Source organism: Daphnia pulicaria, chromosome 1 (assembly GCF_021234035.1).
Source record: "Daphnia pulicaria isolate SC F1-1A chromosome 1, SC_F0-13Bv2, whole genome shotgun sequence".
NCBI classification, from domain to species: domain Eukaryota; kingdom Metazoa; phylum Arthropoda; class Branchiopoda; order Diplostraca; family Daphniidae; genus Daphnia; species Daphnia pulicaria.
This window is the reverse complement of record NC_060913.1, coordinates 15,976,648-16,000,002: the sequence shown is the minus strand read 5'-3', so window position 1 is coordinate 16,000,002 and position 23,355 is coordinate 15,976,648. Positions and strand designations below refer to the sequence as shown.

At 40.9% G+C, this 23,355-nt stretch overlaps 1 pseudogene; it reads right to left on the bottom strand.

The window, feature by feature from the left end:
• Positions 1-16,891: 16,891 nt before the first annotated feature.
• On the bottom strand, positions 16,892-19,195 carry LOC124341954 (annotated as a pseudogene).
• Positions 19,196-23,355: the final 4,160 nt, after the last annotated feature.

Here is a 23,355-nt window from a genome sequence, read left to right as displayed (position 1 = left end):
CTTTCTGTTAGTTTACCGTGTACACGTTCCACGATGACTGCTTTTTCGACACCAATGTGTTTCGTTTCTGCCTTTACATTAAGAGAAAATATTTTGTATTTTTGAATATGTTAAGAAATAAATATTAGTAGTGACAAATGGTGTTTCTGATTTGTGGTATGCTAAAACTTACTTTTACAATTGTGTAAATCAAATTTTGTGATGGTGATAGTGTGATATTGATCGAGTCAGAAATCGGGCTAGTACTAGATAATGTTTTTTTCAACTGACGTAATTTCATTCGTATCTATTGTTTCTCTAGCAAGTGTCATAATTTCATTGGCACTCAAAATCTTTGAAATGTCAAGTGCAATCACATGGGTAGATGGTAAAAAAAAACACTTTCCCAAGAAGCCAGTACCAAGAAGCCACTGTTAGACATCCAAGTAGCCACTGGCTTCCTGGCACTGGCTTCTTGACTAGTGTAATCATTAGTGGTGGCTTCTTTGTCATCCTATTCTGGCTTCTCGGTCAGAAAGCACCCAAGAAGCCACACTAAATTCTCATTTTACGTTTAGGAATTGATTAACAGTCTACCAGCTAGACTTTAGAGAATAGCCTTTGAGAGCAAAGTCTACCGGCGCCTTCATATATGAAAGGGGCTATTATTATAAAACGATGGGATCACTGTTCTGACTGGTGGATTTCAGTCAAACTGGTATTTTCATACTTAATTAGAGCTAACGTTACAAAAAGTTTATTTCTATTTCACATAAAACTTGTATGTGTTGTAAGGTAAATGGGTATATAAAAGCCAATGCCCTCCCTTCATCATTAGCAGAAAAACTTCTGTCATCTAGTTTCCCCAACTTAAAACTAGAATGTAAACACGGTGTAAGTTCGATATTGAAATAAGAGTTTTTAACACACTTTGGTTTACAGGTTGTTGTATAATATCAGCTTAGTTTCTTGCGATACCTTTTGGTTGAATACTTTGATATAGGATAAACATCATACTTTAAGAAACCTCAAAGCGACAGATTTGACCAGGTTATTGAATTGACATTTTTCTGAATGTGCTGGCAAATGAAGACTTGGAAAAATGGTAATAACATTAAATAATAGTTGTTAGTACTTTCTGGGTTGACATGGCAATTACCTCAAATGGAGAAGATTTTAATCCTTGTGACAACATCATTTGGAAGACAGAATCACATGCAAGTACAATTTTTACACAGACTTCGAAGGAATACACATCAATCTGTTCCATATTATTTTTTAAATATTTGCTGCATCTTTATCTAAAGAGTATTCAGTGGAGTCATATAATGCTTTTCTGCACATGTTGCAGTCAAAGTGACATTCCATTTTCACAACACAATACCCAGCAATGTACTGCAAGACTTTGGTTTAAAAAAGCATTATCAATATTTGAAGCATTGAACTCTTGAAAAAGAAGTTGTCACTACCCACCACTTTTTATGACGAGAAGCTTTCTCATAATATACTTCACTTGGATTGTAGTGGGATTATTATTTAACCCACCCATCAATCGAATAATACTAAATAAATGCTTGCTTGGATCTTGCTGAGTAAGTCTTGTGCATAGACAATCTAAGGAGTTGGATTAAGTTAACACGTACCATGCAAGTGCTATAGTAGATGTGATTGTGGCTATAAAGCCAACTGCAACTGCCTTTCGCCTACTAGCACTAAAAAGTGTACCCGTAGTGAGTTTCAATGACGTAAGAAATCTTTGGAATCCTAATAATTCTTTTTCTGGTAGGTTTGAAATTGTCAGTGGAGCTTTATCGTTCATTTGTTTCGGATTTCACGAGTTCAGCATGTCGAATAACTTGTTGAACTTACGGCAGTACTCCTCTGTGGTCTCACTTCTGACAAACTAGAGGAAAAAATAAATTTTAAGGGTAAAATAAGTTAAACTAGTTTTCGCAACGCAACTAAACCAACAACGTTCACTTGCTTGAGGTAGTCTATTTCACAATTGTAGGCTACTTCACATCTAGTTCAAGAATTTCTCTCTTTAGACTGTCTATGTGTTCTTCGTATTTCTGCCTAAAACGATTGTTTTCTTCTGTAAGTCTGCTGATGTCGTCAATACAACTATTTCTGTTCCACGAAAAGTCATCTTTGTTATGTAGTGAAGCTTTTTCTGTTGAGTTAATGAAACTCGCAAAGTCCACAGCTTCATCGAATTCATTATCTTCATTATCTGGTACACTTCCTAAGAGGTGTTTCGGTTGTTTCACAATTTTTATCTAAACTTGTTCTTTTAATTGGACTCGCAGATTCAGTGATGGGTTGCCTCCGAACATTGTGAGAAGAAACCGAGAGGGATGTATTTAAAAAAAAAATTGTTTTTACAGAAAATTTGAAGCCAAGTATGTTGACTAAATTCAGGATTATCTATTTAACCACATTAAGAAACCCGTAGATCTGGAGTACACATTGCTATTGCACGTAATGAATTGCTCAGTTCACGAATGCATTTTCTTCCCATTCCAATGAGTTTTTTGGGTGGGAATGGCGTTTGAAATCTGTTGACAAACGCGTTTAGTAAAATTTTGTAACGAATTGTAACGTTTGTAAGCGGCACAATTTTTTCAAGGTTATTTGTTCGTTTGGAATGTTTAGATCTATAAATACGAAATGGTGCGCACATTTCTCATCAGTGTCTTTTCAGACTTGCATCAGAATACTGGTTTAAAATGTAGCAACCCCCAAACTTTGATTTGTGTTTTGTTTGCAAAGGAATCTTTGGTTAGAAGGAAAATGTCAAGTGTATTTTTGTGGTGTATGGCGTCATCGAAAATGCGGTTCTGGTAAAAAAATTTCGTATTTCATTTTTTTTCATTGTGTCTTGAATGTTTAAATTTTAAAATATTTTTTTCTTTGTGCTGGTCTTGGCTTAAAAAGTTATTTACATTTTTGGAATTTTCTTCATGTATGTTATGATTTTTTTTTCAAGAATATCGCAATTGACCTATAGATTTGAAATGAAGGAAGACAAGAGAGTTAACTTTATCTGTTCTACATGCAGACATGAGAAAACTAGTGTGTCAGTAGATGCTGGTACGCAATTCGACTCTATTAAATTAGAGGACGCCATGGATTAGGTTAATTTATTCCTCCAAATTGTTCAACACTGAAAATTCCTACCGATGTCGTGGTACAAGTCACGTAAGCTTCTACTGTCATCGTTAGTCAGTGTAACTGCAAGCGAAATGTAAAACTTTTAAATTTGGTCTTAAATAACATGATTTTTTATGATGAAGATGTTTTACTCTTCACAATAACTTTTTGCCGGGGTCGAACTTCTTGGTTTCCAGATCCAGATAAAAATTCCACGGGTGGAAGCTACGATTGGAGTGATAAAGAAAGGAACAAGTGAAAGTTAAGCAGTAAAAAAATATGGTTCACATCAGTTGAGCAGAGAAATTTACTTGAAAACCAGGCAATTGTGGCGAGCTTAAATACACGAGATTACTTAAAATTACAAACCAAATTTTAGTTTCTTACGGGCACAGGTCAATTCTAAGTTTGCATCGAATAACGACCAACAACATTTGATAGATAAATATAGTGCACATGCTATGGTATATAACTAGCTATTGGCTATTCAAAAAAGTTTACTTTTCATACTAACTATACTTTATACTTTAATATTCTTACCAAAATGACAAGATCTTCGCCCATCAAGATCAACCCCATACTTCAGTTTCCAAGGGTTCATCCGAGTCTTAATTTCACAGAATCAGCGAAGCTGCAAAAACTGTTGATTTACAGAGAGGTGAATGGCATCGAGAAGTGGCAAAGCAATTCACGCTAACAGATCCCACTGGTCCTGGGCGAATTGTTCAGCCTTATACAAAGCCCATCGCCCGCAAGAGACAGTATCAAGAGCTTGATGACATTTCATCTTCAACTGAGTCATCACAAAAACCACAGACAGAAGCTAATAGTGTTACATCTGCATTTCATGAAACATTTGAAGAAGAATGTGGCGTATTTGTCCCCAGTGCATCACTTCTAGAATCCGATAGTGAAAGTGACGGTGGTACTGATAAAACCAACTCTTACGTTAGTGATGGAATTAGAAGTGTTGTTCAGTCTGATCCTGTTGAAAACAACAATGTGATACCGGAAATTTCTGAAACAGTTCTTACTGAACCAGTGTAGCTCGTTATAAATACAAAAACAATCCGAGTCCGGTCGTCTCACTCTCAGGCTGGAGCCGCTAAACAATTTCGCTTAAGGTAGAACTACTTTTTTCAAAGATAGATTAAAATGTTTTGCAAATCCTTATTAATATTAGAACTTTTTAGTGATGGTTCGAAAAATTCATTTGAATTTATTTGAAGTTTCCAATTGCCAAATCAAAACAAACACAAATTTAGCTTTTCATTTTGCTTTCTCGAGTTCCATATCTCAATAATTCTCTTTATTATTGGTTGGATTTTGTTTATCCCTTTTGTTGTAGTCTTAATTGTCTAGTCTAGACTGCTTGTATTGACCATCCTCCCTCACTCGTATCCCTTTAGGGGCGGGGCCAAGAGGTAACTTCAAGGAGACTCACGCCACATCGACATGAACCACAGAACAAGACGAAATACGACACAGGCAACCAAAATAAAACACTACGGAGCTACCGGACGCGAATACTGCCAGAACAAGTAAACAAGGGAGCCGGCTGGACGCTGCTTGCCAGTAAGGCACCAAGCACACCGGGTCACGACGGGAAGAGGGACAAACTGGAGTAGCCGGCCGAATCAGCGAATCAGCCGTGACTTGCGAAGGGCCACAAAGGTCACAAAAGTCTGACAAAGGAGGAACCGGAGTAGCGGGCGGTGGTGCTGGAAGAAGCTGGACCGGCCCGGAATGAGTTGGACCAACAGGCAAATCGTTCCGATTTGGAAGAACACCCACCGACAAAAAGGGAAATTGCAGACCTGGACTTGGTGCTGACAGCGACGACGACAGAGTGAGGTTCCACAGAAACAGCTTCTACTACATCGGGCAACCACCTGGAACCAATACGAGCCCTGACCACCAAAGCCGAAGAGTGCACATCAACTCTGCGCGTTTGTTGAGAAGGGGCTTCAGCCTGCCGACGCTGTAACTGCCGCTGGACAAACGTCGACGGGACCAGCCTCAGAGTGAGAGCCGCCGGCAAGAACGGCAACGAGCCCCGAAGATGACGGCCCTGCAAAAGCATGGATGGAGACGGCAACTGATCCGACACTGGAGTGGACCGAATCGTGGCCAACACCTCCCACAGCGTTTTTCCGTCCTACAACATTTTCAACGTCGTCATTTTCACAGTTGTGATGTGTTTTTCTGCGAGACCATTTGACTGTGGAAACTCCGGACTAGACGTCACATGTTGAACCTGGCGGTTGTCACAAAAACGATTCAGCTCGACACAATCAAACTGTCTTCCAGTATCGGAGAGAAGCACTTCCGGGGTCCCAAAGTCGGGGAAAAACCATCGAGGGCCTCAATGGTAGAAGCCGCCGTGAGGTACTTCAACTTTGCCACACACGGCCACTTGCTGTATTCGTCGACTGGAAGCAAATAACTAACCCCAGCAAACTGGAAGATATCCGCGGAGACCATCTGAAACGGATGAAATTGGAAGACGAACTGGAAATAAGGGTAAGGCCGGATTTTTGTGGCGGTTTTTCTGGCAGGTAGCAAAACTGGCCACCATGTTGCGGATGTGGTCATCACAGTCAGGCCAGAAAACAGACGATTTGGTCCGTCTCACATTCTTCACTTTACCAAAATGGCCGAATTGAATCCCTTCCATTGCTTCCCTTCGCAAGGACACTGGAACCACTAAAAGTTTTACAAAGAGAATAAGACCGTCCACCTCACTAAGCGAATGACGGACATTCCAGAACGGACGAGCAGGGATAGGACAATGACTCTTTTTCTCGGGCCAGCCAGACAGGAGCAACTCTTTCACCAACTGCAGCGACGGATCATCCGCAGTGGCCTTAGCATAGCGGGACCGAGTATCACGCAGAGGAATAATGTGATCCAGGACTGTATGTACTTGCTCCTGGCATCCCTCCGTGACGTTATCAGAAAACAGGGCTGGCAGATTAGCTCTACTCAGAGTATCTGCAATAAATAGCTCCTTCCCAGGTTTGTGGACCAACCTGAAATCAAAACGTTGGAGCTGGAGTCGCATACGTTGGATCCGAGGAGAACAATCAGCCACTGGCTTATCCAAAAGCCCCACCAACGGCTTGTGATCAGACTCCACCATCGCCTGCCGACCATACACATATTGCCGGAACCGTAGCAGACCGAACTTTACTGCCAATAGCTCCTTCTCGATTTAGCAGTAGCGTTGTTGAGTCGGGGTAAGCGACGTTGACGAATAAGCCACCGGCTGGCCGCCTTGAAGGAGTGCCTCACCAATTCCTGTTGGTAAAGCGTCCACCGACAACACCACTGGAACTTCAAAGTCAAGCCTGTGCAGGGTGGGAAACGAAGACAAATTTTCTTTCAATTTAGCCAACGCAGCCCTTTGCGGCTCCTCCCAGACCCATGCAGACGACTCTTTCAGTAAATCTCGCAGGGTACGAGTAACGCCGGCCAGGTTGTTGCAAAATTTGTCCAAATACGTACGTGGCCATTCCCAGAAGACGGGCCAAGTCAGCTTTGCCACTAGGCTCCGTCATATTGACGATTGCCTCCACCTTGGATGGGTCAACTTTAACCAGGCCCTCGCCGATGATGTGGCCAAGCCACAGCACCTCCTTTAAGAAAAATTTACACTTTTTAAGCTTGAGCTTGTGGTTGTGTTGGCGACAACAAACAAGCACTTGACGTAAATTGAAATGAAGCTCTTCCATAGTTTCGCCAGGGACCAAAAAGTCGTCAAAGTAAATCACAACTCCCGAAAGGTCACCAAACAACTCCGACATAGTTTGTAGATACACTTCCGGTGCCGACTTTATCCCAAACGGCATCCGAATAAAACGAAAGCATCCTTAAGCGTCGCCATAGTGCACAAGTATGAAGACTCCTCTGAAAGCGGAATTTGATAAAATCCCGACGCCGTGTCAAGACTACCAAAGAACTTCGCCTAGCCAATTTTAGCAAACAGTTCTTCGACCGTTGGGACCCCAAATGTTTTCGGAGGATTGCTTTATTGAGATTGGCAGGATCCAGAACGAGTCTGACGTCACCATCCGGCTTGCTCACCACCAACATAAGGCTCACCCAGCCCGTAGGCTCTGTGACTGGAACAATAATACCGTCAGCCACCATTTGAACCAGTTTGGTGTACACTAGCTCCTTAAGGCTGAATGGAAGTCTTCCAGCTGCCGAATCTACGGGATGCACAGCATTATCACCCATGGCCAACCGTATGTAATATTCAACCGGCAGTTTACCCAGGCCCGTCAACACGTCCAAAAACTCCGTTACAACGGCTGGCATCGGCGGAAGCGGATCAACTTCCATGGAATGAACACGCCGTATCAGGTTGAGTCTCTGGCAAGACGGAAGTCCCAGGATGGAAGACTGACCTGGCTCATCAACCACCGCAAAAAATCCACTATATGCACCACACCACAAATCACCACTTTCGCTGTGTGGAGGCCGAGAACTGTTAAATATCCATGTTTGGCCCTATGCCGGTGCAGACGTGGTCCAGGACGGAGACGTTGTCGCCGTGTTGGCAACTGATGAAACACTTCGCTGGGAAGAACGTTGCGAGAAGCCACCGAGCCCAGCTTAAACTTGACGCTGACGTCGTCCACCTTCAATGTCTCACTCCACTCATTCTTCTCTAACGACGAGTGTTGTTCATGTCGGAGCCCGTGAAAAACATATTCTTTGACTGACCGCTCTTCTCCTTCACCGCCCGACTCTCCTTTCAACGAATGATGCTGCATTTTTGTACCTTTTTGAGCAGGCCTCAGACCAACACGAGATGACTCCGACGTTGTTGACCCTCGAGGAAAATTCTGCTGCCGACCCGGCTGAGTATTGGGGAAGCGCCGAGAATAGTGACCAGTTACTACACACGAAAAACAAGTGATGTGATTGGCCAAACACCGGCCTTTAGGATGACGGCGTCCACACCCCGAACAATCAATCATCTGCTGGCCACACCACTACTGCCGACCCCCTGCGGAGCTCCACCACCACTTTTTCGGCCATGCTTGTCGACTAGCAGATTCTCAGCCTAATCCTCCTGTCAGAAAACAGTAAGATCAGAACTCATCTGTGTGGGCTGGGAAGCTTCACATGACCAGACGATACCACACGGTTTGGCAAGGTCTAGCGTTTTTTCAAAGCGAAGCTTTTCCCGCAATTTGCGAGTCTGCTACTCCCAACACCACTTGATCACGTAGCACTGACTCAACTGATGTGCCATAGTTACAGCCCTTTGCCATGCCTCTTAGGCACACTATCCAAGAGTAAAACGATTCGCCTGGCAGCTGATGACGACGTAAGAACTTGAATCTCTCGAAGACCTCGCTTTTAAGGGGCTCGAAATGGACACCAAAAATGTCCAGCACTGGCTTTATCTTCTTTTCATCGCCTGTCGTGGCAAACACAAACGTGTCAAAAATTTTCAGGGCCTCAGCCCCAAGAAGCGTTATTAAAACACCCACCAGAATTTTCTCGTCCTTCTCATCCTTGCGAGTGACCAGAATATAATACTCAAACTGGCGTCTCCACAACTTCCACTCGACGGCAAGATTAGCCGAAGAGAACGAAAACGGCTCAGGGGCCCTCAAAGAGGCTGCCATAGTGAACAAAAGTACGAAACGCCAAACTGAAGACGAAAAACACACTTGCAACCACGTTAGCAAATGCTCGTGCTGCTTGTGTTTTCATGTTAGGAAGCTCATTCTAGCGGTATTTTTTGGTTAATTCATTTCGTTCCGTCCCTTCGTTCCCTTTGTTTTCTGAAAGCAATACATGTTAATTTACTGTTGGGGTTACTCCTTAGTGTAAGGTGTTTTCACTGGTAGTGAAGTGAATTAATGTTTCAAATTTATTCATAATGAACTTGATTACCGCTCGAATGTGAATATTAAAAGCGAATTGGCCAAAGCTATTAAAACTCTTGGAGCAATCAAAAGATGAACGATGTGGTGTGTAACGAAAAAGGACAGGAATTATCAAATCACTCGAGTGTGCATTTAGATGTAGGCTACATATTTTCAAAATTCTTTGGTTGACACAGAGGAATCTAATCTATGGAAATATCTATATAACAATATAGAAAATGATGTAATATGAATATTTATTTTAGAACGGAGTCGTGCTTGATCACTATATTTGCTGTCGTGAGAAATGTGCAATGTAAAGCAGCCTTGTCCCTCCTGCATAAAAGATAACATTAGTTTAGGAAATAAACCCAGGTAAAGCAAAAAAATATAATACTAGGACTACTATAAATGTCCTGTGGTTTTTCACTCGATTAATTATACGAATTCCCAGTTGACAAATTATGAAAAGAGCATTGCATGAATATGTCCCCGGCAACACTAAGAGATATTCTGTAGCTAGAACTAAAAATTGCAATTCTTTAAAAAGACATGTACAGAGCTGTGTTGAAGGAAGCAAAGAGTTTTAATTCGTTAAGTTGATAATAACAATGTTGACAACTGGAAAATCACAATTCAATATAATCACAATGGATGATTCAAAAAGTTGGTCCACAATTACCAGAATATATGATGCTAACACATGAAATGAAGGGAATTTTACCGATCAAATGGCACACCAATTACCTTGCCAGGTACTATTTTTTTTATATATATGTGACGAACTTTGTCTGAAATTTACATTATAACAGGTTCTTTGGAATCCCCGATGGACAAAAGGACTTGGATTAACTGGGGGAGAGGAGCATGAACAAGTATTCTCAAAGTTGTATCGTTATGCCTATGTTCTCAAGCATATGTCAAAAATTAGTAAGATAGCTTAAACGAAATTATATATGATACTTCTAATTTGGGTAACTGTACATTATTTAGACAGATCCGGTTTCCTAACATTAGCCATTCTCTATTGGAACTGGAATAAAATTCAGACAATGCCATTCCTCTTACGCAAAAAATTGGAGAGGGTGAGTAAATATTTAATGTAATTATCAATATTTACAGATACATTTATGTATATAGGCTAGAAAGGAAATAAGAGAAAGCAATGTAAAACTTGATGAACTGTTGCAATAAAAAAACATAAAATATTCTTATCTCCCATTGATTTATAATGAGCTTGAGAGAAAAGCTAAAGAAACTATTAACCAACGAAGAACTAGGAATACTCCTGTTGACAAATTAAGATGCTGGAAGGTTTTTATGTTCAACTGAAAACAGTTGCCATAAAAATACCTAAAGAAGCAGGTAATTTATTCTCAAGTATGCCGGAATTTCTTGTCTTTAAACAAAACTTTTACATATTCAGAAAACTTGAAGAATCGGACTAAGATGAGGCGGATTTTAACTGAAACTAAGAAAAAAGCTCTAGAAACGATAGAACTTCTAAATTCAAAGAATGAAGACCTGGAAATCTATAACGAGAATTTCAATGAAGGGGTTTTTCCTTTGGAAGCAGCTATAAATGAAAACGATACTCAGTTTCCAACACGTAAACGTATGATAAGCATAATTTATTTGTACAATAATTAAATTAATTATTTTTACAGTTTCCTATGCCGATAAATATCACGTTGTTGATTGTTGGATGCTCTTGCAAAGAGCGAACGAGGAAGTTATTCTGACCAAGAACGAAATGATCAACTACGTTCGATTTCTAACTGAGAAACGTTCATCATTGAAACAACCAGCACATTCCAAAGAAGAGGAAAAAGCATTTGGAAAAGGAAAAAAAAAGCCATGGCACATTCAGAAATTGAACGGATTAATTCACAAATTCAACTGTCTCTCGAAATATTTAATTTTAATTGTAACGACGCTTTTTCTAATTTCACACGTGTTACTGATTCAAACTATGACACAGAATTGGAATTTGAAACTTCTGAGGAAGAAACTGAAAATTCTACCACTGAACTTTATATTCATCTAGTGAAGAACAAGAAAATCTGTCTAATGACTGATGATCATTAAAATATACTTTTCTGAGGATAAACTTGATTTCAAATCTAAAAACGAAATAAGTTTATGTAACAAATAAATTAATATTTACTGTATTAGAATAAAATTAAGTATGGGAGAGATAAGGAGATGGCTTACCCTTTGTTAAGTAAAGCAGTCGACATTTTTTCCCCTCCCCCTCCCTAGAAGACGAATTCGACTGCGCTGCTCCTTTCGACGAGCTCCGGTAGCATTTCCCAGTAGTTTTCCCCCATTCACGTTTTGAACCATACTGCCGATACCGCCAAGTAAAGCAATGCTTCAGTAACATCTTTGAAATCATGACATTAATTATTTTGACTCCAAGCTCAGTGCAATCATTCGTCACCTCTAGAGATTTGACGAAATTTACAACTGGAGATGAGGAACAACTTCAATATGCACTTTTAAGTTATAGAACACCATCGACGATTAGTTCCATCCCTCTACAAAGAAAATTTGAATAATCAACTATTTCCGTAAATTCAGAGATAAGGAGATGGGCCACTCTGTGTAAAGTCCAGCAGTCGACTTTTTCCCCCCTCCTTTTCGACTGTCCTGCTCCTTTCGGCGAGCTCCGGAAGCTTTACCTTACTTGGCGGTAGGGGCGGTCCTGAAGGGGGAGAACTACTGGGAAACGCTTCCGGAGCTCGCCGAAAGGAGCAGGGTAGTCGAAAAGGAGGAGGAGGGGGGAAAAATCTACTTCTTCTATATCTTACTTTTCCGTTTTACAATTAAGCCACATTTCTTTACGTGTCATTGATTCCAAATTTAATTTAAAGAGCGCCATCGTAGCTACGGGAGAAATTTTTATTATACCCCACCACGATCTACTTCTTCCGGCGGAGCCCATAGAAATTAAAATAGTGAAATTTTACGATTGCGGAGAAACCATTCTTGCGTGTGACAGTAGAGAGCATGCGGCCTCTAATCTAAGGTATAATATATTCAAAATAAAATCGTAAAAATTACATGTTAACGAAGTGTTAATTAGGGAAGACGATGCTTTTCACCCAGAAGGTGCTAAGAAAAATTACACTAGGATTCTATTCTATTCTATTATTAGGATTAGAGGTGAAAAAGAAAAAGATTCGCAATTGGATGGAATTATAGATCCTGATGGAGGAAAAGATTTGGAAGATCTTTTAGCGGATAAAACCGATAAATAATTTCTCTTTACTGCTCGGATTAAGTCTATCAAAACAATGGATAATGTTTTTTACTGCTCGTTATCTGGTGCAACCTGACGACCGATAATTTTTACAAAGAATAAACAAAGAATAAAGTATGTTGTGTGATATCAAATGATACAAGTTTGTGCAGTGCCATATCCTATTTCTGACATTTAAAAAAACGTCAAATATAGGGGAGAACGGGGTCATGATGGACACGGGTCATATTGGACAAATGTAATTATTCCCTCAGTTCAAAAGATAAAATTTAATTTTTTTATTTTTTATGTAGAATTTAGTGTTTTACATCACGGATAAACTTTTTATTGAGATCGCGTGATTATTTTGGATGTTATACCCAAATTAGATATAATAGGGGCGTTTGATGTAATTGTTTTCCATTTCAATAGCAAAAAAATAGCATAAAAACGTGATACCTTAATAAACAAATTATAGATAATACTATGGCATTCATTCTTTTATGTTTACCGTAAAAATTACATTTTAATGTGAAGTAAATTAAAAGATATAAGCAAAATGCAAAAAAAGTGTAGGGTTGGATCAGATTGGACAGCAGTTTTAGGGGTGTATTTGGACAATGCTAACTATAGCAGTGGGAGGAGCTTAGTAGCCTTAGGGCCCAAATTTCCGTAAAATGTCCAATCTATCCCCTTCTTTACAGAAACACTCATAACTTTTAAGTTTTTTCCACAACTTTATCCATTTTAGCGTGGATGACTAAAGAATGGACGGAGAATTCGAAAATATTTTTTTAAAATTTTTGTCATTGATCATTGTACCTTTAACTAGCACTGTCCAATCCCATACATAGCCTTTCCAGTTTGACCCCACGTTTTTTCGCGAAGGTACAAAATTTGACTTTGTAAAAACCGTTACAACTCCTTTATTTTCAAACGGAAAAATAAATAAAAAATAGGGTAGGTAGACAAGAGGATACTTTACAATGCATATAAAAGATATTTCATAAAAAGTAAATACAAAAAGAAATAATTGAAAAATAAAAATTTTGTCCAAGATGAACCCGTTCTCCCCTATGGATTCTTTTTCGTAATGAAAAGATTTTGCAACATTATTTACCAACCTACAAGATGTTGTAACTCAGCCCGGATAATCTGCTTAACCATTTCACTTCATTTATATAAGGATTTTGTACGAGAAACGTCAAGGAAATGTGAAATAACCAGCAGAGTGAATTGTGAGTAGTGTTCTTGTGAGAAAAAAACATTTAAAGGTAGTTTCCTAATTTGACCGCTAGATGGCGGTGGCATTTTTTTTGTGGCACTTTCGGCGTGCCATTGTGTTCTTTTCCCTGCTTTGACAACCAAAATTCCATAGCTAATCATACGATATTTATTTCTATTGATTTCCAATTTCATCTCCTTTAAAAATTACGATTAAACCACCTACCGAAGAATAAGCGAAGAAAATTTCCGCGTTTTGGAGCAAGAAAAGTGAATTTTTGCATGTAGTTCTATATTTGACCGCTAGATGCGTTGTACGAAAAAAAAATTCCCTTGGCTCCGCTGAGAGTAGGTCGCATGTTTTTGCTCTCTCGCCCTCTCTTGTCAGAAGTCGCTTGCCCGCATCACGGCAGGTTGCACTGCTCTCTCTCTAAGTTTCTCTCTCCCTCTTAATGATCTGCTCCTGTTACTACTTTTTCAAACTGTATTCAGCAATCTCATACGGCACAGTCACGCACACGAATAACTGCTTCCAATCTTGACCAATGAAACACCCTCGACCTGCCTATTACATGTGATTCAAGAATCAACCAATTAAAAAAAACACGTTAGTCATCATGCCCACACACACACACACACGTTTGTTTTTGTCGTTCCTTCAAGAGATATCCATCAAATCTATTAAAACGATTAACATGATTAGAATCTACACAAATTAACTTACACTTTATAATTACCCTGTGCAGCGCAATGACGAGACACACATTCTTGGAGATGAAGAGAAAGCCTATCTTCGTCGTACCGAATTCCCTTCCGACCGCTAACTCGTGCACAGTAACAAGACAATGGGAAAACGGTGCGTGATACCGGGTGAAGATATGGGCTGATTGACTTAACCCCGTCGGTGACTCTTTTCACATTTCGCTCAAAGACAGCGAGAACAGTTTTACCATCATTTGCGTTCATGTCAAGATCTGTATTTACGTCCACCAGAGTCTTGAACATGGACATGTCAAGTTCGTCAAGGTCTGATCTCTGGTCGATTGCGTTAGGGTCGGTTCCGAGTTCTAGGATAAGCTTGACTGTCTCATTGTTAAAGGGATCCTGTACTGCCACATGTAGCACGCTTGTTGTTCGGGTTGGAAACCACAAGCGGATGAATTCCGAGTAGATACTCTTCAAAGTGTGGCTGTGTTGGATGGGCAGCATAGGGGGTATTGTTTTCAAAACAACAAGGAAATGCATCACAAGCTCTGCAACATTTGAACATCTTTCTAGATCCAATAGTTCTTCATTGTCATGGTCGTTCTGAAGTGATGGAAATTAAAAATCAGACATTTCCTGTGCATTTGGGAAAAATTTGGGGAAAAAACCCATAACTTGGGTTGCCATGGGGAAGAAGTTTAAATATACAACTGGGAAATTTTCACCTTCTGCTAAATCAAAACATGACTTGCAAAAAAAGACGCAATGTTCACAAATGTTGCAGTCAGAATTTCCAACAGTTCTTCTTAAAACGTTTGGTAACCCATACCCTCCTCAACAATAACCCAACACAAATCAATTAACTGTTGATTATCTTGGATGGGTGATGGTTTCCATAAATCTACAGCTACATCAAATAAACCTCCAATGTACATCCCTTTGTTGGCAGCATTACACATTCTACGTATGACGAAAAGCGATTGAAGTTTTAAGGTGTTTTCAAACTGCAATCTCCAAATCGTGAACGTCACCATCTACGCAGCGCCGTTGGTACTCTTCTAGAAAAGTTTTAAACTCTGCTCCACCCGCTAGCTCTTGCATTGAGCCAAAAACTTTACTGGAAGCGGAAGATTGGTCGTAGACGTGAGGCGTCTTTGGCAGCAGTGGTTCACCCAACAGAAAAAAACATGTATTCGAAATCAGGAATTCGCAGTAAAAAAAAGCAACTTACCCGAAAAACGAAGATCCATGGCCTGTTTCCAGCGCTGCAAGCCAAGTGTTTACGTTGGGATGCGATTGTCATGGCTGGAATTTTCCAACATAAGCGATTCGATGATTATTTCTTCTACACCCTTCAATTCTAGTTCCAAATCTTGTCCAGTCGATCAGACGTAGTTGGCTCGGATTCCATGTTTGGTACCTGAAAATATAAAATCCTGATCATCATTTCCACGTTCTTTGAAACGTGAAATACCAACTCAGAGTAACATTGTCGACATGCCTGGTTCACCGTACAATCTACATACCTGTCGCCTTGACCATTGCATCTGAATCATCTGTCGGCTTCAACTATTACCGTCCGTCTCTCGGCTGCATTACCAACGTGCAAAAATCAACGCTTCCACATACAATCCACCACGCAGCGTGAAAATTAATCAACAATCAAAAATTAATAATGTATATTAGTATTCTTGAAAATTTTACAATTTTGTCAGCTGCGCAGGTTGAAAAACTGTTTCGACTCTTAACGTAAAAAATTTTTTTGCAAAGTAAACATAAAAAATCTTCCGAAAAAACCGACATAGAAAGAGTTAAAAAATGACTCTCGTAAAATAATTATAAAAAACTACTGCTGCACCCGTCGTTTCTTGGGGCGATTCGCAATAACACTGGTGCTTACAAAATCGTCATAAGAGCAATCTTCATCGACGTCCATCGGTTCGCAATCGGATGAATAATATGGTGGCGATAGCGACGCACCGGCTGCAGTGTCACAAGATCTTGGGAACAAGACCTAAAAAATGAAACAAACATTGATCAATACAAGAAAAATTAAAATGAAATACACCCAATTTCATAAACAAACCTTGGCGTCGATTAATTTCCAATCCGGTTGTAAAGAGACGCTTTCAGAGCCCTGTGACCCAAACACAAGTTCATCAGTCAAATAATTGCACAGAATCATGAATCGCACAAAGCATCCAACTTCGGGTTGCGACCATTTCTCCAGTAAACCATTGACGTGACAGGAAGACAAACCTAAAAAAAAAATTACACTGTCTTCAGTTACAAAAAAACAACGTTATAATTTACCATTCTTTACCACTATCCCTGTTTGCTTGGGCTTTGCTACCTCTCAAAACGTCTACAAGCAAACTGATGATGACTCCTTTCAACTGCATAATCTGTTTGCCTAGTTAATCAACTACAGCCCGACAAATAGTGGTAACGTCATCGTGAACCACACGGTGCTACAAAAAAAAAATTGGAAAAAACCCACGCATTCAGCATCATAAGTGTTCAGACGAAAACGGAAAAAAAAACAACTTACGCTTCGGCGGCAATTGTCACACACAGCTCTTCGATCGCAAGCATATTCATGGAAACTCTCTCCAAAATATTGCAATATTAAATACATTCCGCAAGACGACGTCTTTTAGCAATACATCATCATTTCTTTCAAACTTTCAGTTTCAGAACATGTTCCAATTTCATTACGTTCACCTTCTAAACAACCGTTAAGACAACCATAATTTGTAAATTAGAACATTGATAAAACATTGCCAATTAACGATTCATACTTTCAACCATGTTTCGAATGTGATAACTATCGTAATATCTGTAGTACAAGATGCAATGGGACACATTGCCGTCACGTCCAGCCCGACCGCACTCTTGATAATATCCTTCAATCGACTTTGGCATCGTTAGATGCATCACGAATCGGACGTCTGTGACCAATGAAACGCAACAGAAACGTCAACGATCAAGAGCCACAACATTTCAACACAACTACATCATACCTTTCTTGTCGATGCCCATACCAAAAGATAAAGTAGCGCACATGACCTGGAAAAAAAAAACATTAAGACACTGACGACGCTGTTTCAACAACCAACGATTGCGATACAAACCAAAGTTACTCCAGACATCCAGTTGGAGTACGCTCTGAGTTTTTCTGCATACGTCAATTCGGAATGATAGTGCTCGGCAAAGATGCCCTAATTACCAAGTCTCTTTGTGAGCAGCTCACAATCGCTCTTGGAAAAACAGTAAACAATACCAGATTGCTGGGCAAATTCTTTTTTTAAACGTCTGGCGATATCTGCTATTGCACCGTCCTTAGTAGTCTTGCGGACGACTGTAAACTTTAAATTGCCACGCTTACAGGGGCAACAACTCGGTGGCACACCCAAAAACCAGTTATTGAAAACGAATAACGTACGGAAAAAACTTAAACTACGAACACTGCCAACAAAGAACCAAAGAACACTTACAAGTAAAACCCGGAGAAAAGAATACCAATGGCAAACATGCGGTACCGCAAGTATAACCAAATGCAGTACCGGCAAAAAAACCAAGAACGACATGCGGGGAAATGGCACTTGCCAAACAATTTCAAGTTGACATGGGTTGAAGCACTACTTTAAAAACTATCAATGAAATCCAACAAAAAAGAAGTAAATCACAATCGCAACTATCACTCGTTGCCGAATAGGCATTACAAGCCCTCGATTCATGCCACAAAAAAAAGTTCCGTCTAAGCAACGGAGGAAATTCTTTTTCTAATCAAAACGTTGGTAAATCTCTAAAAAAAATTGCTCACCATGAAAAAAAGTACAACTTACTCGCACGGCTCATGTAGCTTGAGCAGAGATTTAATCTCCTCTCTTGTAGCCAAAGTCGCGGTGGCAGTCAAAGAAACTATGCATACTGTAGGAAATAGCGTCCTCAAAAGACCCAACTTGAGGTAATGGGCTCTATTTTAGATGCAAACCAATAAAAAGACCTAATTAATTCCACGCAAATCAACCAACAGGAAAATACTACCGAAATTCGTGTCCCCATTGAGGAACGCAGTGAGCTTCGTCAACCACAAACCGTGCCAATAAATTCCTCTTGTGCAGCGACACCAACATTTTTCTCATTTTATTGACGCCAGTGTTGTCCTCCAATGCATTGACAAGCCGTTCCGGGGTGACATACAGCAGTTTTATGTCTAAAAAAAATCCTCAGTTAGCAACAAAGAAATACCAACCGTGACAACCAGAATTGACACACAAAACAACGTTACCTGGCCTGTGTTTTCCTAGATTGGAAAAAATCGCATAGTTGCGGAAAAGGGAAAGCGATGTGGTAGGAAAAGATCAATAGTTGGGAAAATACATTACACCTCTCATCGTATAATGTTAAGTCTAAGTACTATAATTGTATTGGTGAGTGTGAAACTGAGGTTTCGGCACTTTTCTAAGAGCGATATTTTTGTTTTCTGATAACTTTAAGGCATAAGTTTAGGCTCTCTGGCGTAAGTAGGGCAGGAGAATAAAGTTATGCAAAACTTATGCCATAATCACATGTATTAATCAAACTTATACGTCCCAAAGTTTTCGGTAGTCGAGAAAATGTTAAATTTTTTTTCGTTAAGTTTAAGTTAACAAAAAAAAACATAAAAATGTTTTTTTCTCTTGTTACTAATAGGTGCATGTCTATTCTTAATAAACAAACTTATGCATGAATTAAGACTTAATTGTTTATAGTTTTAGCAAAATTGAATTTTTAAATAGCAACAAAAACAAGTATTTTTTCAAATCTGGAAACAGAGCAGCAGACTACTTTCTTCTTTCTTCAAATTTTGCAGGTTATTTTTTTTTAATTCGTCATAAAATTGCGTTTTACCGCAGCTCCCTGTCGTTGTCTTGAATTCCAGCCTGACGACAATTCCTGTCACCTGGTGAGTGTGTAACAACACTGTCACTTCAGGGAGCTGCGGTAAAAAGCACATTTTGGTAAAAATAAAAAAAATATTTATGTTTCCGTTGCTTATTGCCCAAAGTTGCACGATGAACTTGAAAATTAGGACGATTACGCAACATCAATTAAACAGTTTCCGAATTTTGCTGTATGCACTTTTGAAATTGATGCCAATTTCAGAATGTTTGTATTCGCGTCGTGGACAACCTCCTTCGCTTCAACTCCTCCTTTCCAGCACATGTGATGGCCGTCTGTTCCGTCCTATTGGTGGCCCGAAACGCAAGCATCACCTTTAACATCAAGAAATTTCAGTTTGCCCAGCCACAAGTTCAATGGGTGGGTTTCCAAATCCAGCAGGGCGGTGTAGCTGTAGATCCTGATAAATTGCGGGCTATTTCGGACTTCATGCATCCAACGAACATCAACGAGCTCCACTCGTTCATGGGGCTCGTTGAGCAAATGGCTGGATTTTCCAAGGAGGTGGCCGCAGCTAAGGACCCTTTGCGTCCTCTATTGAGTAGGGGAGACCGGGGTTAGATGGCCATTTTTTTACACACCCGGGCCTGCATTGCGTAATTTTCACTAGAATAGTTATTTTTTTTTTAATTAAAGCTGATTATCTTGGCTAAAATGTAGCGTAAAAAAATACGTAAAAGTTTGAAATATATAGTAGTATTGAGTGGTTTATCACTTTGCTTTTAGGGAAAATCGCCACCGCTACCAGGGGCAAGTCTGCCGTCAAGAGAAAAGTAAAAGCTGACGAAAATAATGGGTCAACTTGCCCTAGCTAGCAGACAATGCTAAGTAAATTAGGCAACTTGCCCCAAAAATAAATGACCGACTTATCCCATGGTTGATATTCGGCTTGATATTTAAAAATGAAATAGTTATGTACCTTTAAATAAAAAACCAAAATGCAAAAATTTTAGCCCAGACAATAAACTTTCTGCCTGCAAAATATCATATATACTAGTTAATTACCCAAAACGTGGGAGAAAAATTAATAGCGAAAAAAAAATTTAGAAGTTAGTCAAAAATTCGTTTTCCCCCCATAAAATCTATATTTTTTACAGCAGGCATACAGTACTTAAGTTAAAACATTCTAATTATCAAACTACACAATATGGCTGTCCTGAAATTAGCTCAATTTCAATTTTCATTAAATAAATCAGAAAAGAGCGACCTACCCCTGGGCCAACTAGCCCCGGTCTCCCCTACCTGCAACGCATTCAACTGGACCGAAGACCATGAAATCGCGTTCACGGCAGTCAAAGCCGCACTGACAGCGCCCTATCCTGGCTAACTTCGATCCGGATCTGAAAACGTCCCTCCAAGTGGATGCCTCTCGCAAGCATGGGATGGGTTATGCTCTGCTCCAGTGACACGGATCGACATGGAAGCTTGTGGACCCCAACTCCCGCTGGTGCACCGACACCGAGTCTAGATACGCCATAGCTGAGTTAGAATTGGTGGCTTTAGAATGGGCGATGAGAAAATGCGGTTTGTATCTGCTGGGCCTCCTTCATTTCCGTCTCGTTTTTGACCATCAAGCTCTCGTCACCATCTTGGACAAATATACGTTGGGCGCCGTCGAGAAAAACTGTTGATTTACAGAGGGGTGAATGGCATCGAGAAGTGGCAAAGCGTTTCATGCCAACAGATCCCACTGGCCCTGGGCGAATTGTTCAGCCTTATAAAAAGCCAATCGCCCGCAAAAGACAGTATCAAGAGCTTGATGACATTTCATCTTCAACTGAGTCATCACAAAAACCACAGACAGAAGCTAATAGTGTTAGATCTGCATTTCATGAAACATTTGAAGAAGAATGTGACGTATTTTTCCCCAGTGCATCACTTCTAGAATCCGATAGTGAAAGTGACGGTGGTACTGATAAAACCAACTCTTACGTTAGTGATGGAAATAGAAGTGTTGGTCAGTCTGATCCAGTTGAAAACACCATTGTGGTACCGGAAATTCCTGAAACAGTTCTTACTGAACCAGTGTAGCTCGTTATAAATACAAAACCAATCCGAGTCCGGTCGTCCCACTCTCAGGCTGGAGCCGCTAAACAATTTCGTTTAAGGTTAAAATTAATCTTTTCATTTTGCTTTCTCGAGTTCCATATCTCAATAATTCTCTTTATTATTGGTTGGATTTTGTTTATCCCTTTTGTTGTAGTCTTAAGTGTCTAGTCTAGACTGCTTGTATTGACCATCCTCCCTCACTCGTATCCCTTTAGGGGTGGGGCCAAGAGGTAACTTCAAGGAGACTCACGTCACATCGACATGAACCACAGACCAAGACGAAATAAGACAAAGGCAACCAAAATTAAAAAACTACGGAGCTACCGGACGCGAATATTGCCAGAACGAGTAAACAAGGGAGCCGGCTGGACGCTGCTTGCCAGTAAGGCACCAAGCACACCGGGTCACGACGGGAAGAGGGACAAACTGGAGTAGCCGGCCGAATCAGCGAATCAGCCGTGACTTGCGAAGGGGCTGCAACGTCTGACAAAGGAGGAACCGGAGTAGCGGGCGGTGGTGCTGGAAGAAGCTGGACCGGCCCGGAATGAGTTGGACCAACAGGCAAATCGTTCCGATTTGGAAGAACACCCACCGACAAAAAGGAAAATTGCAGACCTGGACTTGGTGCTGACAGCGACGACGACAAATATTCCAAATTGATGGCCCACCTGGTGTGACGAAAACGTCTACCGTCGACGAGGCGAACCATATACGAGTGAGGTTCCACACAAACAGCTTCTACTACATTGGGCAACCACCTGGAACCAATACGAGCCCTGACCACCAAAGCCGAAGAGTGCACATCGACTCTGCGCGTTTGATGAGAAGATGCTTCAGCCTGCCGACGCTGTAACTGCTGCTGGAAAAACGTCGACGGGACCAGCCTCGGATTGAGAGCCGCCGGCAAGAACGGCAACGAGCCCCGAAGATGACGGCCCTGCAACGGACGGAGACGGCAACTGATCCGACACTGGAGTGGACCGAATCGTGGCCAACACCTCCCACAGCGTTTTTCCGTCCTACAACATTTTCAACGTCGTCATTTTCACAGTTTGGATGTGTTTTTCTGCGAGACCATTTGACTGTGGAAACTCCGGACTAGACGTCACATGTTGAACCTGGCGGTTGTCACTAAAACGATTCAGCTCGACACAATCAAACTGTCTTCCAGTATCGGAGAGAAGCACTTCCGGGGTCCCAAAGTCGGGGAAAAAACCATCGAGGGCCTCAATGGTAGAAGCCGCCGTGATGTACTTCAACTTTGCCACACACGGCCACGTGCTGTATTCGTCAACTAGAAGCAAATAATGAACCCCAGCAAACTGGAAGATATCCGCGGAGACCATCTGAAACGGATGAAATTGGAAGACGAACTGGAAATAAGGGAAAGGCCGAATTTTTGTGGTGGTTTTTCTGGCAGGTAGCACAACTGGCCACCATTTTGCGGATGTGGTCATCACAGCCAGGCCAGAAAACAGACGATTTGGCCCGTCTCACACTCTTCACTTTATTAAAATGGTCGAAGTGAATGCCTTCTTTTGCTTTCCTTGGCAAGGACACTCAAGTTTTCCAAATAGAATCAGACCGTCCACTTCAGTAAGCGAATGACGGACATTCCAGAACGGACGAGCAGGGATGGGACAATGACTCTTTTTCTCGGGCCAGCAAGACAGGAGCAACTCTTTCACCAACTGCAGCGCCGGATCGTCCGCAGTGGCCTTAGCATAGCGGGACCGAGTATCACGCAGAGGAATAATGTGATCCAGGACTGTATGTACTTGCTCCTGGCATGCCTCCGTGAATTTATCAGCAAACAGGGCTGGCAGATGAGCTCTACTCAGAGTATATGCAATAAATAGCTTCTTCCCAGGTTTGTAGACCAACCTGAAATCAAAACGTTGGAGCTGGAGTCGCATACGTTGGATCCGAGGAGAACAATCAGCCACTGGCTTATCCAAAAGCCCAACCAACGGCTTTTGATCAGACTCCACCATCGCCTGCCGACCATACACATATTGCCGGAACCGTAGCAGACCGAACTTTACTGCCAGTAGCTCCTTATCGATTTAGCACTAGCGTTGTTGAGTCGGGGTAAGCAACGTTGACGAATAAGCCACAGGCTGGCCGTCTTGAAGGAGGGCCACACCAATTCCTGTTGGTAAAGCG